The 19,656-nt window shown below is 39.4% G+C and overlaps 1 long non-coding RNA gene across 1 annotated transcript in view; it reads right to left on the bottom strand.

Moving 5' to 3' along the window:
• Positions 1-2,325: 2,325 nt before the first annotated feature.
• Positions 2,326-19,656, bottom strand: part of LOC124233465 (uncharacterized) — a 62,955-nt gene continuing 45,624 nt past the window's right edge. Inside the window, exon 5 of the long non-coding RNA XR_006887059.1 lies at positions 2,326-2,622. This is a non-coding gene — a long non-coding RNA (uncharacterized LOC124233465). The remainder of the gene's footprint in view (positions 2,623-19,656) is intronic.

Genomic DNA, 19,656 nt, shown 5'->3' with positions numbered 1-19,656 from the left:
CTTAACCCCACTGTCCCTGATTGCTTCACATGCCTACCCTGAACCCACCATACGGACACGGGGATGTGATGTTGCTGGCTGACTTAAAACAACTCCTGGAGCTGGGCACTCCCACCCAAACCACACTGGAAAATTCAATGTTTACTTAGAAAGTAGAAAGAGGCCCGGAGGGGGAGGAGGGATCTCACAAATGTCAGCTAGAGCTCTTGTCACTTCTTCCCTCTGCATGTCTTCTATGTCATTCTCTTAGGCTGGCTCCGTATACAAGGTTTTTCCTTTGGGTTCCCTCAGAAATTCAAATTACGCATGGTGGAGGCTTGCCATGGGACAACTCTCACACCTGTGACTCTGCAAATCCCATTGACATCTCCCATCTATGACTTTCGTGTCTTAGTTCAAAATTCTCAAGTGAGACCATCTATTCGGCTTGGCCTAACCTATGGACCAACTCTCAGAGGAGGTCTTCACACACTAGTCCTCCTCTCCTGTAGCCGGAGGAGGGTCACCTGACATAATCACAGATGACTAGGGCCATCTGCTCTGCAGTGGGTGTGGGTGGGAACAGATTCTTTTAGAAAGGGATGTGGGCAGAAAGGCAGTTATATACATCTCCGGCAAAAAAAATCCCAGAGGTGAAAATGATAGGGAGAAAATGGCAGCAAATTTAAAGGTAAAAGAAAAGCTGCCACCATCATTCAAAATTAAACTTAAACGGGGGGACTGACCATAGCCTTCTGCTCTAACCGCTCTGTTAACCTCACAATTCCTGAAGTTTACTTTAAAGAACACTGAAACACCTCTTCAAGCGGAAACATTACAGGAGAAGACAATCTCTGATCATAAATCGAGACCCTAAAAAGATATTCATGCTCATTCTGTCCGAGGTGCCGAACAGTGTCAAAGTATAGCTAAATATTATGCCTTTTTGGCAGACTTTTACTTCCTCAAAATGAGTTTAAACACTGAAAGGGTAACAGAATACCCCAGTAGAATTTCTCCCAACAAAATTACCTTTCACACACAAGCAAATGACCCCTTTTCACCTCCTGATTTCCAAGAGGGTGTTAGAGATTCCTGTCCCCTCCCCAGCCTGACTCCAGATGTGTTCGCTGGAAAGGGGAAGTTTTCACTTAGCAGCAGCATCTGTGGCTCCAAGGAAAGAAGCGTGTGGGTATCAGACAGGGCAACCAAACCTCTGCTGGAGCTAAAGAGGAACACAGGCAGCCCGAAAGAGAAGTGTTCTTCTTCACTCTCATAACGTATTCAGGCTGCCTTTGACCCAAATAGCCATCTGACTGGTTCCTATTTTCAACGTGAAAACAGTAGAGAAAAGACTCTCTCCAGCTTCCGTAAGCCTGGAATGGACTGGGCTGAAGGCACCAAAACTGCCCCCACTCTCCCACCCCAGGGCAAGGAAATCTCACCTAATGTTTTCTTGACGATTCTAATACTTAAATTAAGAACACTTTGCCTAGACTAGTCCAAGGTATCAAAAATAATAAAATAAAGTTGAACTAAGGAAAAATAGAAGAAATATAGAGAAAACACTTTTCAAAAAATGTTCTTTGGCCTGTGGCTAATAAGGATTTTAGTTAAAAAACAAAACAAAGCCCAAAGATGGTTAAAACTAAACAATAGTCAAAAGAAAGAAGGGAAGACTTCAGACATAAAGGCAGACTTTTTAAGATCAACATCTCATGCAGCAGCTCCCCCAAGGCCTTCCCATTTCTCAATAGCTTTGATTTGTGGAAATGATGGTTATGCAATTTCCACACATTGTGTTCCAATCACAGCATGTGGGCAGCAATAAAAAAACAAAAACAAATAAACGCACTCGAAGCTGGAGATTTTGATAAGCTTTGCTTTTTATTTCACAAAAGTTTTTAACTTGATATCTTCCTAAGGCTACTGGCATATTCTTATTGAGCTTTAATCAGATATATGTGAACACAGTGAAGTGTCTTATTTTCTTAAATGTATCTATGGCAGCAGGACTGGTTAATCTAGTTGCAAAAAATTAACCAAAAAGAAACTACTGGACTAGAGAACTCCATGATTGATGGATTGTTGGTTTTTCTCCTAAAAAAAAAAAGTCTGTTTACAAAAGATGAGAAATGTTGGAGAAAATGATTTCCCTTAGGACATAATGCTGTGGCCCCTCTGGCAGAGGTCTCTGGCATTCTCCGCGAGGGATTGGTACAAGGAACAAGACAGCATCAGGTTTGCACAGCCGTTGGCGGAGAAAAACAAAGATGATTTCCTCTGGTCCCTATTTTAGTTTTACTCTTTGAACTTCCAACAGTTTATTTATTATTGTTGTTATTATTTTTAGTGGGGCACAGATTGTTTCAGGAATCATCTTGGTTCCCTTTTTTGAAGTCTTTTTTTTTTTTTATTCTGTTGAGACTGGTTTTTAAAGTGCTCCACCTCCACCACCTGTCACTCTCCGGGGGGCTGTGCCTGGAGAACGCTCACAGTGCCGAGTTCAGCTGCAGACTGCGTGGTGGAGGGCGGCGGCAGAAGGAAAGACAGGTGCCGATTTGGAGGTAGGTGGCTACACAGTATTTCAAAATAACGATCCTCAAGCTGCAGACCCGTGATACATTTTCGGAGACTGTGTACCTGGAGGAATAAAAGTAACCTATCAAATTTAATTTTCTCAGAAGGATTTTTCCCTTTACCTATAAAATCCTGGGAATTTCACCTCCTCACCCCTTCATTCTATGTGATTAATCGCATGTTGATCACTTGTCACTAGATGGCATCGTGCAGTGTTTCTTTACAGCAGTAACTAAGTTGGCAAAGTTACAGCTTGGGCCGTTTTTGGGTATTTTCTTCTTTGGCGTGGATCTAGAAAATCTAAATCGGATCCTGGATATTTCATCTTTATTTGCTTTATGGGTTTGGCTTCGTAAAATTTGTGTATTCTTTGAGATTCTTTTTCCTCAGTGTGTCTTGCTAGTAAGTGAACCCAATCATTATTAGTCCTAAAGAAATAATAAATTAGTTCTTCCTCTAAATTTTCTTCCAAGTCACACACACAAATATTAACTTATAGAGGCTTTGCAGAAATAAAGCTCAACACATCCAGGATCTTCAGCTATACAGGCAGGTAGAAAAAATACATGTATGAAAACTTGTTTTATCTAAGCCTGGCCAGTTGAAATCTAGACGTGGATAAGCCATGCTGATGGAATAATATAAAATGCTCAGTTGATGCTTTCATAAGCCTGCGAAAATTATAAAGAAAATACAACAGTGAGAAATAAGGAAAACCGATATAGGTGCCGGCCTGGTGGCACAGTGGTTAAGTTCGCATGTTCCGCTTCTTGTGGGCCCGGAGTTCACAGGTTCGGATCCCGGATGTGGCCATGGCACTGCTTGGCAAGCCATGCTAAGGCAGACGTCCCACATATAAAGTAGAGGAAGATGGTCACGGATGTTAGCTCAGGGCCAGTCTTCCTCAGCAAAAAGAGGAGGATTTGCAGCAGTTAGCTCAGGGCTAATCTTCCTCAAAAAAAAAAAAAAACTGATATAAATATAATATGAGTTAATGGTCACAGGTCACAGTCTTGTACTCTCCCAGATGTGAAGGGGAATTATGATCATTTTTATTTGTTGTATTCCAATAAACCTTATGTTACTGAAGAATGAATTCTAATTTCTATGCTGTCAATAAAACAGGACAAGTCTTTCTAAATTATAATTATGACTTAGTGACCTAAAAATTTGTAAATAATAATAGTTGATAAAATGCATTATCTGGAGTGAGGTTAAAAAGATAGATGACAGATAAATTAGATGATAGATAAATAGATAGCATCTAATACAGTACTTGATATTCTGAATAGTTGCTTAAAATCTTTAATGTTAATCTTCTGTTTCATTTACATATTTACTATCTGAAAACACAGTTCTGTTCCAATTTGTCTTTCTATTTTATTTCACTCATTCATTCAACAAACATTAACTGAGGACCTACATTGGATTAGATACTAGTGATGCAAAGATAAATAGGATATGAAGTTTGCCCTCAAAAAGCTTGTAGTTTTTTTATGTTTTAAGCTTCCATACAGTAAGTTTCAGAATCAGTTATGGAGGGTAGGGGGCGAGAGAGAGAGAGAGAGAGAGGGAGAGCATAATACAGACAGTCTTAGACTAGGAACCAGGATGCGCGGTTTGCAGTTAGAGCTCTGCTAGAAACTCACGCGGTGACTCTGGACGTCCGTCACTGTTCAAGTAATATATTTATATGAAAGTACTTTGTAGACTGTAAAATACTTTATAAATATAAAAATTTGATTTCTTCCTATGAGAATCCCACAGTTTTTAAACAGAACTTTGATCCTGCAGTCAAGGGTTTACTCCCTTTTAATTTCCCCACAATTTCAAAATACCAATTGCATAAATAAAAACATATTAATTTTTCAGTTCTCCTTGTGAAGCAAAAAGCGCACCACGATCGGGGAGAGAGAAAAGCTGCGAGGCTAGCCTTAATGGCCCTATGACCACATCAGACTCTGAAACACTGAGACTCTGGGATGATCCCTGTCCGTCCTCTGCTCTGCTGATTCTCGCTGCTTCTCTTGGTTTCTGCAGCTGGGGAACGGAATTTCAAGCAAATTGTTATAATAACGCGCGAGATAAGGAGACCTCTTGTGAGTTTCATTCTGGTCTTATAGCTTTACCTCTTCTACACTTTGATGGTAGGCAAAAACCAAAGAAAGTTCTAGTTGATTAATGGGTTAGGAGATTTAGTGCAACACCACCTTTTCTTAGACTAGTTCAATAGATAGCCAAAATGCTTCTTAGTTTTCATTAAGGTCAGCCATACCGTATTCCACAGTAGATAAGTCAGAAAACATCTTTCTCTGCAGATTGTACGCAGAAGTCAATATGTAAGGAGCTCCAAACTCAAAAGTATTTAAGACCACCTTGAAAGATACATAAAACGGTGTCCTTAGTCAAGGCCTTGACCGGATCTGGCTGTGTAGTGAGGTGTTTTATCTTAATTTCATAGTCCGTTATCTGGGGATTTTGTCTTTTATTTTGTTACTGTATTAAGCTGTATTTTTAGTATGTTGACAGCTTATCAGCAAAGATAAACTTTTTTTTAAATGACTATCTTTTTTAAAATTTTAAAATTTTTATTTATTTATTTATTTTTGAGGAATATTAGCTCTGAGCTAACTACTGCCAATCCTCCTCCTTTTGCTGAGGAAGACTGGCCCTGAGCCAACATCCATGCCCATCTTCCTCTATTTTATGGATGGAACACCTACCACAGCATGGTTTTTGCCAAGCGGTGCCATGTCCGCACCCGGGATCTGAACCGGCGGACCCCAGGCTGCCAAATTGGAATGTGCACACTTAACCGCTGCACCACCAGGCCAGCCCCAAAGATAAACTTTTAATTAAGCATCTGGGCTGAAAATGTTCCCTCAATATATTAGTATATTCTCGTTTGAAATAGTCTTATTTCATTAGGAAAAGAGAAAAACTAGCTCGGATTCGTTCTACTGTAGAAAATGTATTCCTACCCTTATTTTGAATGATTAGTTTTGTTCTAGAATATTTGCTTGCTATCAGACATGGGGAGAAAACTTGAAAGATTGGAAATGAAAAGTTTAGAGACCGAGATGTCGATTTACCAAATTATTTCTTTCCTGGCTTTCCTTTCTTTTTTTTTTTCTAGGTTTATGATATTTTTGTCTTTGTATAAAATATTATTTCAAGCCAATGAATGTCATAAGAATGACTTATTCGTTTTTGTGCATAAGGAATCTAGGAAATAGAATTCTACTTCACTAGTTCCAGAGACCATAACACTTAAGCCTTTCACCATCAGTATATTTGGGTAAAGAGATAGTCTTTATCATAAAAGTGTATGCATCCACATTTAGCCATGGACAAAACTTCCCTGGCAGGAAGCAGAGATTTTTTTCAAAATTATTTTCAGAAAGTATGCCGAGGCTTTTCTCTAAAAATAAAATGGTATTTCATCAGTACTGGTCATTTTTTAGCCACATATGACAAATGATCACAGATGCTCATAAAAATCTAAAAGGAACTGAATGTTGTTCTCTTCTGAAACGGCAAATATTTTTCCTTTAACTTCATTTTAAAACAAAAACAAACTTTACCACTTTGATTGAAGAGAATGCAGGAAGCAGTATGGTCCCACCCAAAGTTCCTGCATTCGAAATGTCCTCATGGGGAAGAAGGTTCAAGGTGTTTTTAAGTACAGAACTTTCATGTTTCTGTGTGTTAACAATGGCACTTCCTGTTTTGACCTCTAACCATACTAGGCTATCAAGAGAGTAAGATGATGGACTTCTCCTTTTTGCAAAGTGAAGAGCATTTTTACTCCTTCTCACCATGTGTGTAGAGTTCAAAGTGAAGACGATCAAGACTCAGTTCTCCTGAGTCCAAGACATTGATCTATGGTCTCCCAACAGTGGTTGGAATTTTCAGTACTTTATAGTTACCTAGCCATGCACCCGAGATTGAAGTCAACAGAATGTGCAATACTCCTTGTCTCAAATATAAATAAAGCTATGTGTTGCCTTTAAATGGCCCCAGTGTTTTACTAAAAATTATTAACAGCCCTTAACAGATTCAGGACTCGGTGACTGCCTCCTTTTAAGCCACTTTCATTCAAAGAGAGAGAGAGAAAGGAGGAAAGTAGGGAGAGAGGGCAGAAAAGAAGGGAGGGAGGATGGGAAGGAGGGAAGAAGGAAGGAAAGAAAGACGGAGGAAAGAAAAAAGCAAAGGGTGGGAGGGAGGAAGGAAAGAAAGAAAAATTAGAGGGAGAAGACCATCATTTTCAAGTGAGAAGGAAATTACTTGCAAGATTCAATAATCTGAGTACCTGTTGCTTCCCAAAACCAGAAAAAAAAATATTTTAAAGCAAATTCAATTTACTTACGTCATGTTATATTAAAAAATGCCATATTATTTTTAAAAGTAGATACAGATTAATGGTATGCTAAAGATGTAAGTATGACATCAAAATAAATAACAAACATTTTAGAAGTTAATGTTCTCAAAGTTTGAAAGAAACAGTACTACATATTGAAAGAAGACACTATTTATTATTTTGGTGAGAAAGATTTGCCTGAACTAACATCTGTGCCACTCTTCCTCTATTTTGTATGTGGGATGCCTGCACCACATGGCTGATGAGTGGAGTAGGTCCACACCCGGGATCCAAACCCAGGAACCAGGGCCGCGGAAGTGGAGTGCAGAACTATAACCACTCAGCCATGGGGCTGGCCCGAGGACATTATTTAAAGTGGAAAAAAATCTTAGTGACTATTCTATTTCCTGTATTATTGTGAGAATGACAGTTTATTAGAAATGAGAATATATTTTCTTAATAAAAAAGACAAACTTTATCTTAGAATTTGTCCTTCAATTCTTTTTTTTTCAAGATTTTATTTTTTTCCTTTTTCTCCCCAAAGCTCCCCAGTACACAGTTGTATATTCTTAGCTGTGGGTCCTTCTAGTTGTGGCATGTGGGACGCCACCTCAGCATGGCTTGATGAGTGATGCCATGTCGGCGCCCAGGATTCGAGCCGGTGAAACCCTGGGCCATGCAGCAGAGCACACAAACTGAACCACTGAGGCACGAGGCCGGCCCCTGTCCTTCAATTCTTGAGGGCAGTTATATATTTCTATTCCAGAGAAAAGCAATTTGTTGGCTTTCTTTCCCAGATTCTATAAAATCATCTTTAAATATAAATGCATACCCTATTAAATATATATGTATACAATTTGAATTATATATGCATAGATATAAATGTTTTAGAAAGACTTAAATGACGGCTTTCTTTAAAATATTTCAGTAATTGGGCTAAATACAGTAAAAATAAATTCCTTCAGGCATTTATTGTTATCATTAATGATTTATGTATGGCTTTTTTAAAAATAAGAAATTCATATGTTTCAGATGCAAACTCCAGATTGTTACCCATACCAAATGATACTAAAACAATAAAACATTTGCTAAAGCAGAAGATAAGCAAAATATCCTCAGAGGATGCTATTGGTGTAGCTAATAGCAAAGTTGTTAAGACTGCTAATTCCATTTGGAAATCTGTGCAACTCGATGAGCAGATGCACGAGAGATCTTTGTGGGAGGACTGAGATAACCAAAGATAATTAGAAAAGTCAGTTTTTAGCAGAACGCATTCTAGGGCAAAAATAAGTTTTAGAAGCAGAAGATTTCCTGGCACAGTAACTATAGCGATTAGGCTTTCTTGACTAATACTTCTATACGTTTACAAAACTGAAATAAAAATTGGTAACTGTCAAAAACTGTTTTCTCCTTCTTCCATGAGACAGCAAACACTCTGTAAAATCATTTAGGGCATGCTTTCTTTAATTCTTTTTTTTTTCCCCCTGCTTTTATCTCCCCAAATTCCCCCAGTACACAGTTGTATATTTTAGTTGTGAGTCCTTCTAGTTGTGGTGCTTTCTTTAATTCTTGATTTAGGTTTTTATATATTTTCCAGAAGTAAACAATGAGTAAATTGTCTGATACTCTAGATTCATTATCAATATCCCTCAGATCAGCAAATTAGATAATAGATAAATAATTTTTTTAAAACCTTTATAAGTAAAATATATAACGTGGCCATGATAATCCATCAAGTTCAAGGAGACACTCAACATGTAAGATCACTTTTATGTCTGAAAAATAAATTGCTCAGCAGGCCAGTTGTAGAAGGTGAGTGCTTAAGAGTAGAAACTAGGGGGTCAGAGAGTCTGTATGTTAATTATAGTATAGTAGTACCGTTCGTTAATATCGCTAGTAAATTAGACCAATTTACCCCAGTAATGGAGTAAATGGAGATGGTAACATAGGGTTGCATAGGGTTGTTTAGAGGATTATATGAGATAATTCAAGCTTAGTGGAATGTCTGGGACACATTAAGCATGCTACAAAATTACCAGTTGCAATAATGTTATTGATGATGGTGATAATGATGCCGCCTATTCTCTAAGGGTTCTAAACTTCCTCCTGAGATTTCTAGTTTTACCCAGGACTAAAAGGTAAGCGCCCTCCCACCCCAGCCCCTGCGCCATCTTTTCTTTACGGAATCAGTATTTACACAGAAGTAAAGTGTTAGAATTCCACTTTCCTGTTCCTGCCACCTGCACACCTCAGTAGTTCTCACCTAAAGAGGTATGGAGACCTGGAGAAGACATCCCTGAAGATGTGGGGGCCACATCTAAAGGAAGAGAACCCACAGAGGCAGCACTGTTTTCTCTGAGATGTGTTCACTTTACCGTGAAAACTACATGGCAAAAGCCTGAGACTCGTCACTTCAAAGGTATAAAACGGGGTCGGTTATATCTCAGATGTGAAATTATAGTCCTATAGAATTTGATAAAATTATAAAGTGGAGTTTGTAAGTGGAGTTTGGAAGTTCAAGAACACAAGATCTGTGCTAAGGAAAACAAAGGGAATTAACAGGCTGTAAAAATCACAAAAGGAGAGATATGCAGTGGATTAGGATGTGATGGGGACCCATTACGATGCTAATTAGGAACAGCAAACCCCTCCCAGAAGACCCTCCCGAGAATGCCTTAAACTGAGGCAGGCTGAGACCATTTTCACCTCTCACCTTGTCTCCTCTGATCAAGACAGAAGGAAGTTTACTTAAGAGAGAGCAGAATTGCATCCTTTTCCTTTGGACCTAAGCACCTTGAAAAGCTGTCGCCAGGGTAAGTCTTCTTATGTCCAGCCCATCCTAGGCCTCGATGTATTACCGCTGAGGCTGTGGAAAGGCTATTTAGTGCCTCTTTGAAGGCTCGTGTATTTCCTTACTATTTAAACTTTTGAACTTGATGTCATGGCAGATGGCTCTTGACCAAGATTCAAGGACAGCAGAACGACTCTGGGGTATTAGTGGGATGTTGTGTTGAAGACATAAACTGAAATTTCTACATAATAGAAACTGCCCATCAAAGGAGAGGTTTTGTCACTGGTGCTCTTGAGATTTATGTACCTTGTCCCTTTTCCTCGTCCAACACCCTTTCTTGTGTTAGCAGAGTAACAGAGGGAGGAACTACTAACTTTAGCGGAGAATGTACATGTTCGGCACATAAAAAATTAAATTATTAATGTTTGTTATATATACAGGGAATCATTCCTTTGCCACTTTAAATTGTTAGATCTGTGTTTTTAAAGGAAGTCGTTATAAGAAGAAATAAACTCAGGTGACTGGTTCTTTGTCATCTCTTTAAGCAATGAGCGTTCATTCACGGTCTGGTGAGTTATCGGTACTGTGGTTTGATTTGATCCTCTCAAGATTTCTTTTAATTCTGAGAATCTAGAATCTAGGATGATGTAGAATGTTGGGTATAGGACACAGTTATCAGGCAACGTGATATAATGTAATGTGCAAAAGTACAGAAGAATGTGTGTGTGTATGTGTGTGAGCACTCACGTGTGTATGAACTTTGCTGTGCCAGGGAGGAAAACATCCTCTTAGGTTCTGTGGCTGGGCTGGGAATTAAACTTACATAAGACAGATTACCAGCAGAAAAATAAATATTTAATATTTAAATATTGAATTGAATTGAATTTGTTTTTACACGTACGTGAGAGTCTTCAGATAGAAAATGAAGACCTGAAGGAGCTGTCAGGCCCAAAAGCTTATACACAGTTTTACACAAAGAACAATGAATTGTGGAGATGTGACAAGAGAAAGGGACTCGGGCTAGAGGCAGTAAGTTGTGGGACAGCTGCTAGGAATTATATGAGGGGGAAACTAATGGAAGATAAGGATTATGTGAGTTTGCACAGGTCCTTTCCAGCAACAACTCCCAGTCTCTGGTGACGAGAATCTCTTCCTGGTACAAAGGGGGTGCCCTTCTCATTGGAAATGTTTTTTTTTTTTGAGGAAGATTGGCCCTGAGCTAACTGCTGCCAATCCTCCTCTTTTCAATGAGGAAGCCTGGCCCTGAGCTAACATCCGTGCCCATCTTCCTCTACTTTATATGTGGGACGCCTACCACAGCATGGCTTGCCAAACGGTGCCATGTCCGCACCCAGGATCCGAACCGGCGAACCCCGGGCTGCCAAATCGGAACGTGTGAACTTAATCACTGCGCCACTGGGCTGGCCCCTCTCATTGGAAATTTTATGATCTGCTTTTAGGTAGAAAGTGCAAGGTCCGCCAGCCCTTCATTCATCTGCTGTTTCTCCAGTACCTTCAGCTCAAAATATCACTATGCCAAAGCGGCATATTTGGGGCTGGTGTGTTCTGAATCCCTTCATCTGATAAACTTTTCAAATCAGAAAAAAAGAAACAACAAAAAAATCTTTTTAATTCTTACTGTGAAATAAATAATTTGGTACCCACAGCTAGTGGTACATATGTTTGGTGACTGTTCATAGCATCATGGTAATTTGCAGAGTAAACACACTACAGTTTTTGGTTAACAGCCTGAGAAATAGTCTGAGGCTTGTGTGTAAGTTAGTCAGAAAATAAGCAATTGGATTAGGAACGATTTTCAGGCTGATCAGAAAATTGAACTAGTAAATTATTAAATCAGTAAGATAGGTAAAATTGCAATGAATCCCTTGCATGACCTTATCTCCTTTGATTGATCATTAATCCCAAAATACTTGCATGATGTGATGAGGGAACATATTCAGAAAAATCGAGACACAATGAACACTAAAAAAATTCTCCTATTCGAAACCAGTCAATTAGAAGAACTGATTCAGATTGCAAAAACACTTTTATGAAATACTGAAATGGAATATTAAATGAATGTAGAGGGAAGTTAGGAAGGACAATAGACAATGAAAAGAAATGCAGATAAATTTCCATATAATGTAAAGCATGCACATTAAGACATTTAAAAAGCATTTGCTGTTTTCATAATGCTGGCCTTCAAATTGGAAGAGTCAAAGGTAAGACAAACACAAATTATATAATAAAAAGACTAAGATAAAGTAATTAAACAGGCTTTGTGTTTCCTGGGAAATTAATACCGAACTTAGAAGATGCATAACAAGTTTGTAAATCCTGCCTTATATTCCCTGCTGGAATTACTTTGTGCTCTTTTTAAAAATTTTTTTTAATATGCTGCACCTTCAGATTAGCTGTGCCAAGGGTACAATTTCAAAGATAAAAGAAAATTACTTACAAGTCCAGACAGACCAGTATGCATTTCAGGTCAATGCCAACTGCGGAGTGTGTGGGAGGGTGTCCACTCCCTGGGATGGAAGGCCAGACTCCAGGCTTGTGGAAGGCCTGAAGTGTGAATTAACTCTGTCTGTGCAAACCCTCTTCTAACTTGAAACACTCTCAGCTCCCCAATGTAGGAGGCCCATTCCAAGTTTAGGTTTCTGAAAACATCTGTTTTAGAAAGTATGTGATTTAAAAGGTTAAACTCTGAAGGAGAAATAGCATTCAGGAAATGGAGGTCAGGAGTAGCCTTATAGATGCCCTTAGGATCACTTTGCCATTCGCTGAAACAAAGCAATGACGTAAACACACTGATTAAACCTAATCTCTGTGGTACATCAGTCATAATCGATGTTTGTAGAGTTAATATTTTTACAATACTCTCAAGACTATTCAAGGTCTCCATTCCACAGAGCTTGAGTGAGACTGTCTTGTTCCAGATACTGTGGATCTTGAGGACATTTGTTTTTCTTCTATTGACCTGGGTGGTCGTGGTGGTTTTTGTATCTGTGGTCCTTGAACCCATTCCTCAAGCTGTTTTATCATACAATCGTTTTAATAATTAAAAAAGATTTTAAGTGCTGGATTTACCTTTATTTAACCTACTCCATATAGCCAAGTAGGTATTTCTCAATCCTCTCTAAAACCTATAGTGAACCAGTCTTAAACTCTCTCCTTGCATGATGTGGCGCACACATCGCACTGAATCTCAGGCCATTGGACGTCTCCCTCAAGTCTAGTTGCCCCCTCTCCTCGGGACACCATCCAAATGCACCTCAGAGGCTGGAATGTCTTCTGCCTCTTAAGTTTCCTTTCTTTTTGCTAATGTGCCATTCTCTTCAACTCAGTTTTCTATTCCCAAACCCCGTTTCCCTTTTTTAATTACCACAGACAGGAGGACTTTTCAGTTTTCCATGGCCAACACTGAAATGTTCAGAGTTTAGGTAAAAGGATCCAGAAATAAAGCTGTGTGTGATAGAATTTCTCATGAGGACGCCTCGGGTAGCAGATGCATTACTCTGCAACAAGTACATAGCCCATTGTTTGCTGTGAAACTCGACTGCAGGGCAGGTGTGTGAGAGGTGAACCACAGAGCAGCCCTCACTGTGTGCAGCGCCTGAAGGACCACAGCGGATGGAAAAGGTCGCACCCCTTGTCACCAGGCCCCTGATTACTGCCATGCTTCAGCAGACCGAGATGTATTTGCCCTGTTCGAATCCCTAAATTTTAAACACTTCTGTAGAGCTCTAAAATGAAATATTTGCAGGCTGCCCAGCCCTTCTACTATTTAGTACTTGACTCTAAAAGCCTTGCAAAAGAGCTATTTCATTCCTTTTTTAAAAAATAATAATAATAAATTAAGGCTGAAGCCTGGCCCAGAGATGAACTGTTCCTGGCTTACCATCTTTTCGTCCATATGCCTTGACAGCTTAGTTACCAGACATTTCTGGATGTGCTAACTGAAGATTTTGAGCATGGGGTGAAGGGAAAAGGACCTTCTTTTGCTTTTGACTGGAAATCTGGTTTGTGTACAAATAAAACCAAAGCACTGAGCTGCTGTACCTGGTCAGATTCTAAACTTCCCTCAAGGTAAAACAGCAACCTTCGGAAGTGAGTCCTTGGCTGCATCTGAAAGCCGTGGAGGGTGGGGCGCCCCGTATTGTAAAACATGACTCTAGATTTGTAATCATTCTGATCGTGTTGAAAGGAAGAAAAGGTACGAAAAACTAAAAAGCCAAATCAAAACTACCCTCCAAAGGAAAATACGGACTCCAGGAATTTGGCAAGTTTTCTTTCCTTGATTGCAGTCATTTCAAGGAGATCATAGTCTCTTTCTCCACTCTCATCTCTTCAAAGAAGCAAATCGAAGCAGAAGAATTAGCACTGACCTTCCTCCTGATAGGACCCAAAAGGCAGGATTGGGGCTGCGTAACACGGGGATGGAAATAGGATGAATCTCTTGTTACTGTTTTCCCGAAGCTAATCTGAAGGTTGTCATGGTAACTCTCGAGGGTATAAGACTTATCAGCTTCAGAGTACAATTTTGGGTTCCATTCTTAAAAGAGGATATCAAGTGCTTGCATTAAGAGAGTGAGAGAAGAATCTTTTGGAAGTGGATGGAAACTGATTTCAGATTTTGGTCTGGACTTTTGAGAGAGTAGGCATCTTGGGAGAAAACAATAGGAATATGTCAGTTGGTAAGTCTTGCCAAATCTCTGGGGTCGCGGAGAAGACTCAGGCCAGGTAGCAGGACTAAAAGAATCCGGAAGTCGAAAACAATTGGAGCCATTCGGTGATTTAAATATGCACATCCTTATAAGAGTTGAAGCTATAAGTGGTAGATCTCTGCTATATGCTTCGCTGTTATCATCTTGGTATTACTTACCGAAGACTCCACTTCAGTGGATTTGATCCTACTCTTTTCCTATATTCTTTTCATTCTGAAGTCATTGCTTGCATAGATTAATAACTATACAGCTTTTCCCCTTTCTACAGAAAAATCGTAAATGAAACAGAGTCTCATTGCAGCAGTTTACTTTCAGAACAATTCTTCCTGGTGAAAGCTACTTAGCGATGTGGGATTCTGAGTACAGTAGGATGTAAGCCTGCCTCTGGTTTTTCAGATTCGAGCACCCCACCCTCAGGCTGACAGGGCTCTGTACAAACAGGCATGCCTTCCTGGGGCTTTAGCTTTACTAGAAAGTTTGGGGGAAAACAGATTACGGAATACAGTGCTAAATTCACAACAACATTTAAAGGAAAACACAGAACCAGAAAGAAATTTCCTGTTTGAGGCAGGACAGCTTCACACGGCCTACACCTCCCTGACCACCCCCCTGATTCTCACTGTTAAAACTTCTGGAAAGCTTCGAGCAGCCAAGATTCAAACAGCCAGTCACTTGGGGAATCCTGAGGACGACTCCAAAGACTGCAAGACGCAAGCAGTCCCAAATTACTATTTAACTATCTACACATGGTTTGGGGCCTTGGGACGCGTCTTTTTACAGCAATTACAAGGTGGAGTGTGGCGTAGTGTGATTCTAAGTCAGAGGTCAGCGCTACTCCCCGAATGCCGAATCCCACCCAGCGCCTGTTTTTCACAGCCTGCAAGCTAAGAATGGTTTTTCTATTTTTCAATGGTTAAAAAAAAAATCCAAGGAAGACTATTTCATGACATGTGAAAATTATAGGAAATTAAAATTTCAGGCATAAATAAAGTTTTGTTGGAACAAAGCCACAGTCGTTCGTTCCTGCATTGTCTAGGGCTACTTTCTTGCCATCAGGGCAGAGTTGAGTAGGTGCCACAAAGCCCATACGGCCTGCAAAGCCTAAAATATTTACTATCAGGCCCTTTATGGAAAATCTTGGCCAACCTCTGATCTAAGATATGATCCCCACTATTGCCAAGTTGCAGCCTGGATTATCTAAATATAAAACATCAAACAATTTATATTATCACTCCCTCCATTAATGAGAGCTGTTTTGATGAGAGTTCATTGTCCTGCTACAGAAAGACTGAAAGAAGACCAGATTTCTCAATGGTAGGACTGACAAGAAGATACACAAAGAGGAAATGAGAGATAGTATACTACTTCTAAGTAATCTCTTCCAAAGAAAATGGAAATCTTTTCAATGATATTTGGTGTTAGGTTTCCTTTTACATCAGAGACCAAAATGCCCTAGTTTCAACCTCATGGAAACTGCAAATACACCCACTTGATCAGTGATTTTCTTTCAGAGGAATTAATGATCAGTGTTTGCAAGTTCAAATTCTGACCTTATTTGTTAAACTGCCTGGGGTGGAATGTGCTGGGAAAATGACAAAAGGAAGGAAGCATTTCTGTCTTCTGAGACTTCATTCCTCTTTGATTGACTGAAGAAGCCGTAAGAATAGCTTTTCTGGGCAAATGATAACCAGCTTGCTTTAAAAAGAGGAAAGATATTCTTTTGAACCAAAAATCTAATTGTGATTCTAATTCAGCCAAGTCTCTCATCTCAATATTAAAGTCTGGAAAGTGTAATACTTTTTCTTGGGTCCTAGCAAACTTTTTAAAAACAGAACAATTGGATTTACAATTGTATCACTACCTTATCAGAATTTCTCTGTTGATGCACAATTGGTGATGTTCACAGTGGGTAAGTCCTTGCTTGGGTATGCCCAAGGCTACACATAATTCCAGGATCCACTGACTATAATGCTACCATGCGTTTTACACTCAGCCTTGTAGGATGCAACTGAATATAAGGAAAGTTATGAATCCACTCATGTATATTTTAAGTAAACTTCAGTATATTTATGCCAATTTCAAGTCTTGTGAACAATAAATTAGTTGAGACACATCTCACACATACTAGTCAGTATACTTCAGTTGAATGAGAACTATTTAATTTGGGCAACATGGCAGCAACGTTGGATGCCTTGGTCCTTTAGCCCTGGGAGAGGCTAGGCAGTAACCTGGGTAGCAGCGACATTGGCTTCAGCATCACAGTTATGGTACTTCTGTGACATGAGTCTCCTCGAAGGTGAGCCTTAACAGTCTCTCACAGCCCACATTTGGCTTCACCTCTTGCACTCTTTGCCCCTTTCAAACCCATTGCCCATCAGTGCAGTGGACTGTTCAGTCCGATTGGACTCAGGTAGAGCTAAGGGATCAACCTGTTATCTCCATGCCATTCCCCACAGGCTGCCAATGTTTCTTGGAAACTCCACAAACTGCTGAGTAAGAGGTTTCATTGCGTCAGGATTACTTATTTCTGTGCACACTCTGCAGCATTTCCAAGAAGGTGCTCGTTTTCATTACACATGAAGGGTGCTGGTCCAAGGTCATACCTTCTCAGAATCTTTTGCCCTTATGTATTTAGGACAGAGGTGCTTCAGGAATGAGCATCCATCAAAATCAGTCAGAGTGAAAAAAAATAATTCAGTACGTAGTGCCTTCTTTTAATGAGTTTAAGAAATAGAGGGAAAAGTTCTGGTTCAGTGAATCTAGGTTAAAAGAATACCTACTTTTATTGAGAAAATGAAATTTCCTTAGCCAACACATTGGCTTTTAGATTTCTTCTCTTTTATGAAGAGCTTGTGGTTTCATCAGACATGAGTAGCAGATCTGTTCCAGTGGGTCATCCAGGCAGCAGTAAGTTAGGATAATTGCGAACCTGCAGGGTCTCCAGAGAGTTGAAGGTCTAATTGCCGAAAAGAGGAATGCAACACTAGTCCTGAAGTGGAAGAAAAAAGGTCCTTTGGATATGAATACGATGGCTGCAATGTGTCCTGCAGAAGCAGGAAGTCTGCTCTGAATTTGAAGAGGTTTAATTAATAGCAGATTGTTGGATAATACATTCATATAATATAGAACTTAATTTCTGGAAATGGCCTACACTACTTGGCAGCCACAAATCCGACACTAAGGCTGCCCACAGAGCCCCGTCCACCTGGTTAGACTTTTCTCTCTCTTTCTGCCTCCTGGTCAAGAGACAAAGCTTCTTTCTTGTTATATACAATTCTTCGTTTTTGACTTTTGAACAATATCATTTCTCTTGGTTTATTTTTTCTTCTTACTGTCTTAAATTCTTTACAACAAGTCCTTTTTTTGTTTGCTTTTCTCATTTTATTTTCTTTACTACTTGCGTTACTTCAATTTTAAATATGAATATGCCGATGCTTTCAAACACCTTCTTTCAAAAGAAGTGATAAGATTTGATGGATTTTATTAGCATGTCAGAAATTGATTCAGCAAGATGTTGAAAAAAACCTTAGATTAGACTGGATTTTTCATGTCATTCATAGAGCTTCTATTTTTTTCAGCTTTAGTGAAGTATAATCTACATATGCTAAAATCCAATAATTTTAAGTGTACATTTGGAAGAGTTTTGACAAATGTGTAAAGCTCTGTAACCGCTATCAAAATCAACATACAGAACCTTTCTGTCACCCCCAGCCACTTCTTCCTGCCCCTCTGCCAGTGAGCTTCTGCCCCTCCCCTCCCCCAGCCATGAAGCACCACTCATTGTTCTGTCACTACTGTCTGCCTTTTGAGAATTTCCTATAAATGGAGTCATACTGTATGTATTCTTTTGTCTCTGGCTTCTTTCACTCAGCATAATGCTTTTTGAGACTTGTCCACATCCAATAGCTTGTTTTTTTCTATTGTTACATGTATCAGAAGTTTATTCTTTTTATTGTGAAATCATTTTTCATTGTATGAATCCACCATAATTTGTTTATTGGTTTACCAGCTAATGAATATTTGGGTTGTTTTTAATTTTTAGCTATTACAAATAAGCTTCTAAGAACATTCCCACACAAGTCTTTTTTTTTTTCCCCCTGCTTTATCTCCCCAAATTCTCCCCAGCACATAGTTGTATATCTTAGTTGTGGGTCCTTCTAGTTGTGGCTTGTGGGATGCCTTCTCAACGTGGACTGACGAGTGGTGCCATGTCAGCGCCCAGGATCCGAACCAGCAAAACCCTGGGCCGCCACAGCACAGTGCAAGAACTTAACCACTGCACCACAGGGCCGGCCCCCCACACAAGTCTTTATGTGAATATAAGTTCTGTTTCCCCTGGGCAGATACCTAGGAGTGGGATTGCTGGGTCCTGTGGTCAATGTATGTTTAACTTTTTAAGGAGCTGCAGTTTTCCAAAGTGGTTCTACCATTTTGCATTCCCACTAGCAACATATAAGGGTTTCGGTTGTTCCACGTAATCATCAAAACTTGGCATTATCATGGTTTAGTTTTAATCACAGTGGTAATTTATGTGATTTTAATTTGCATTTCCCTAATGAATAATGATGTTTACTTTATCTGAAAAGATTTGGGGTTTCATTGATTTTTGCTTTTCTGTTGTCCATTTTCTGATTCATTGATTTCTACTTTTATCATCTTTTCTTCCTTCTGCTTACCTAGGGTTTAATTTGGTCTTCTTCTTAATTCCTTTCCTTTTTTTTTGGTGGAGAATGTAGGCATCGATCCTTAATTCTTTTTTTTTTAAAGGTTGGCACCTGAGCTAGCAACTGTTGGCAATCTTCTTCTTCTTTTTTTCTCTTCTTCTTCTTCTCAAAGTCCCCCAGTACGTAGTTGCATATTTTAGTTGTGAGTGCCTCTGGTTGTGCTGTGTGGCACACAGCCTCAGCATGGCTTGATGAGCAGTGCCATGTCTGCACCTGGGATCTGGGCTGGTGAAACACTGGGCCGCCAACATGGAGCGCGAGAACTTAACCACTCAGCCACAGGGCCAGCCCTAATCCTTAATTCTTTATTTGGTTGCTTAATGTGAAAATGTAGATAATTCATTTTAGATCTTTCTTGTCTTCTAATATAAGCATTTAGTATAATAAATTTCTCACCAAACACTACTTTAGCTGCACCACATACATTTTGCTATGCTGTGTTTTTATTTTTATCCACTTACAAGTGTTTTCTTTTTTTATCATGTGTTATTTAGA

Source organism: Equus quagga, unplaced genomic scaffold, assembly GCF_021613505.1.
Source record: "Equus quagga isolate Etosha38 unplaced genomic scaffold, UCLA_HA_Equagga_1.0 203_RagTag, whole genome shotgun sequence".
NCBI lineage: Eukaryota > Metazoa > Chordata > Mammalia > Perissodactyla > Equidae > Equus > Equus quagga.
Note: the sequence above shows the minus strand (reverse complement) of the source record. Positions and strands in the feature narration are given on the sequence as shown.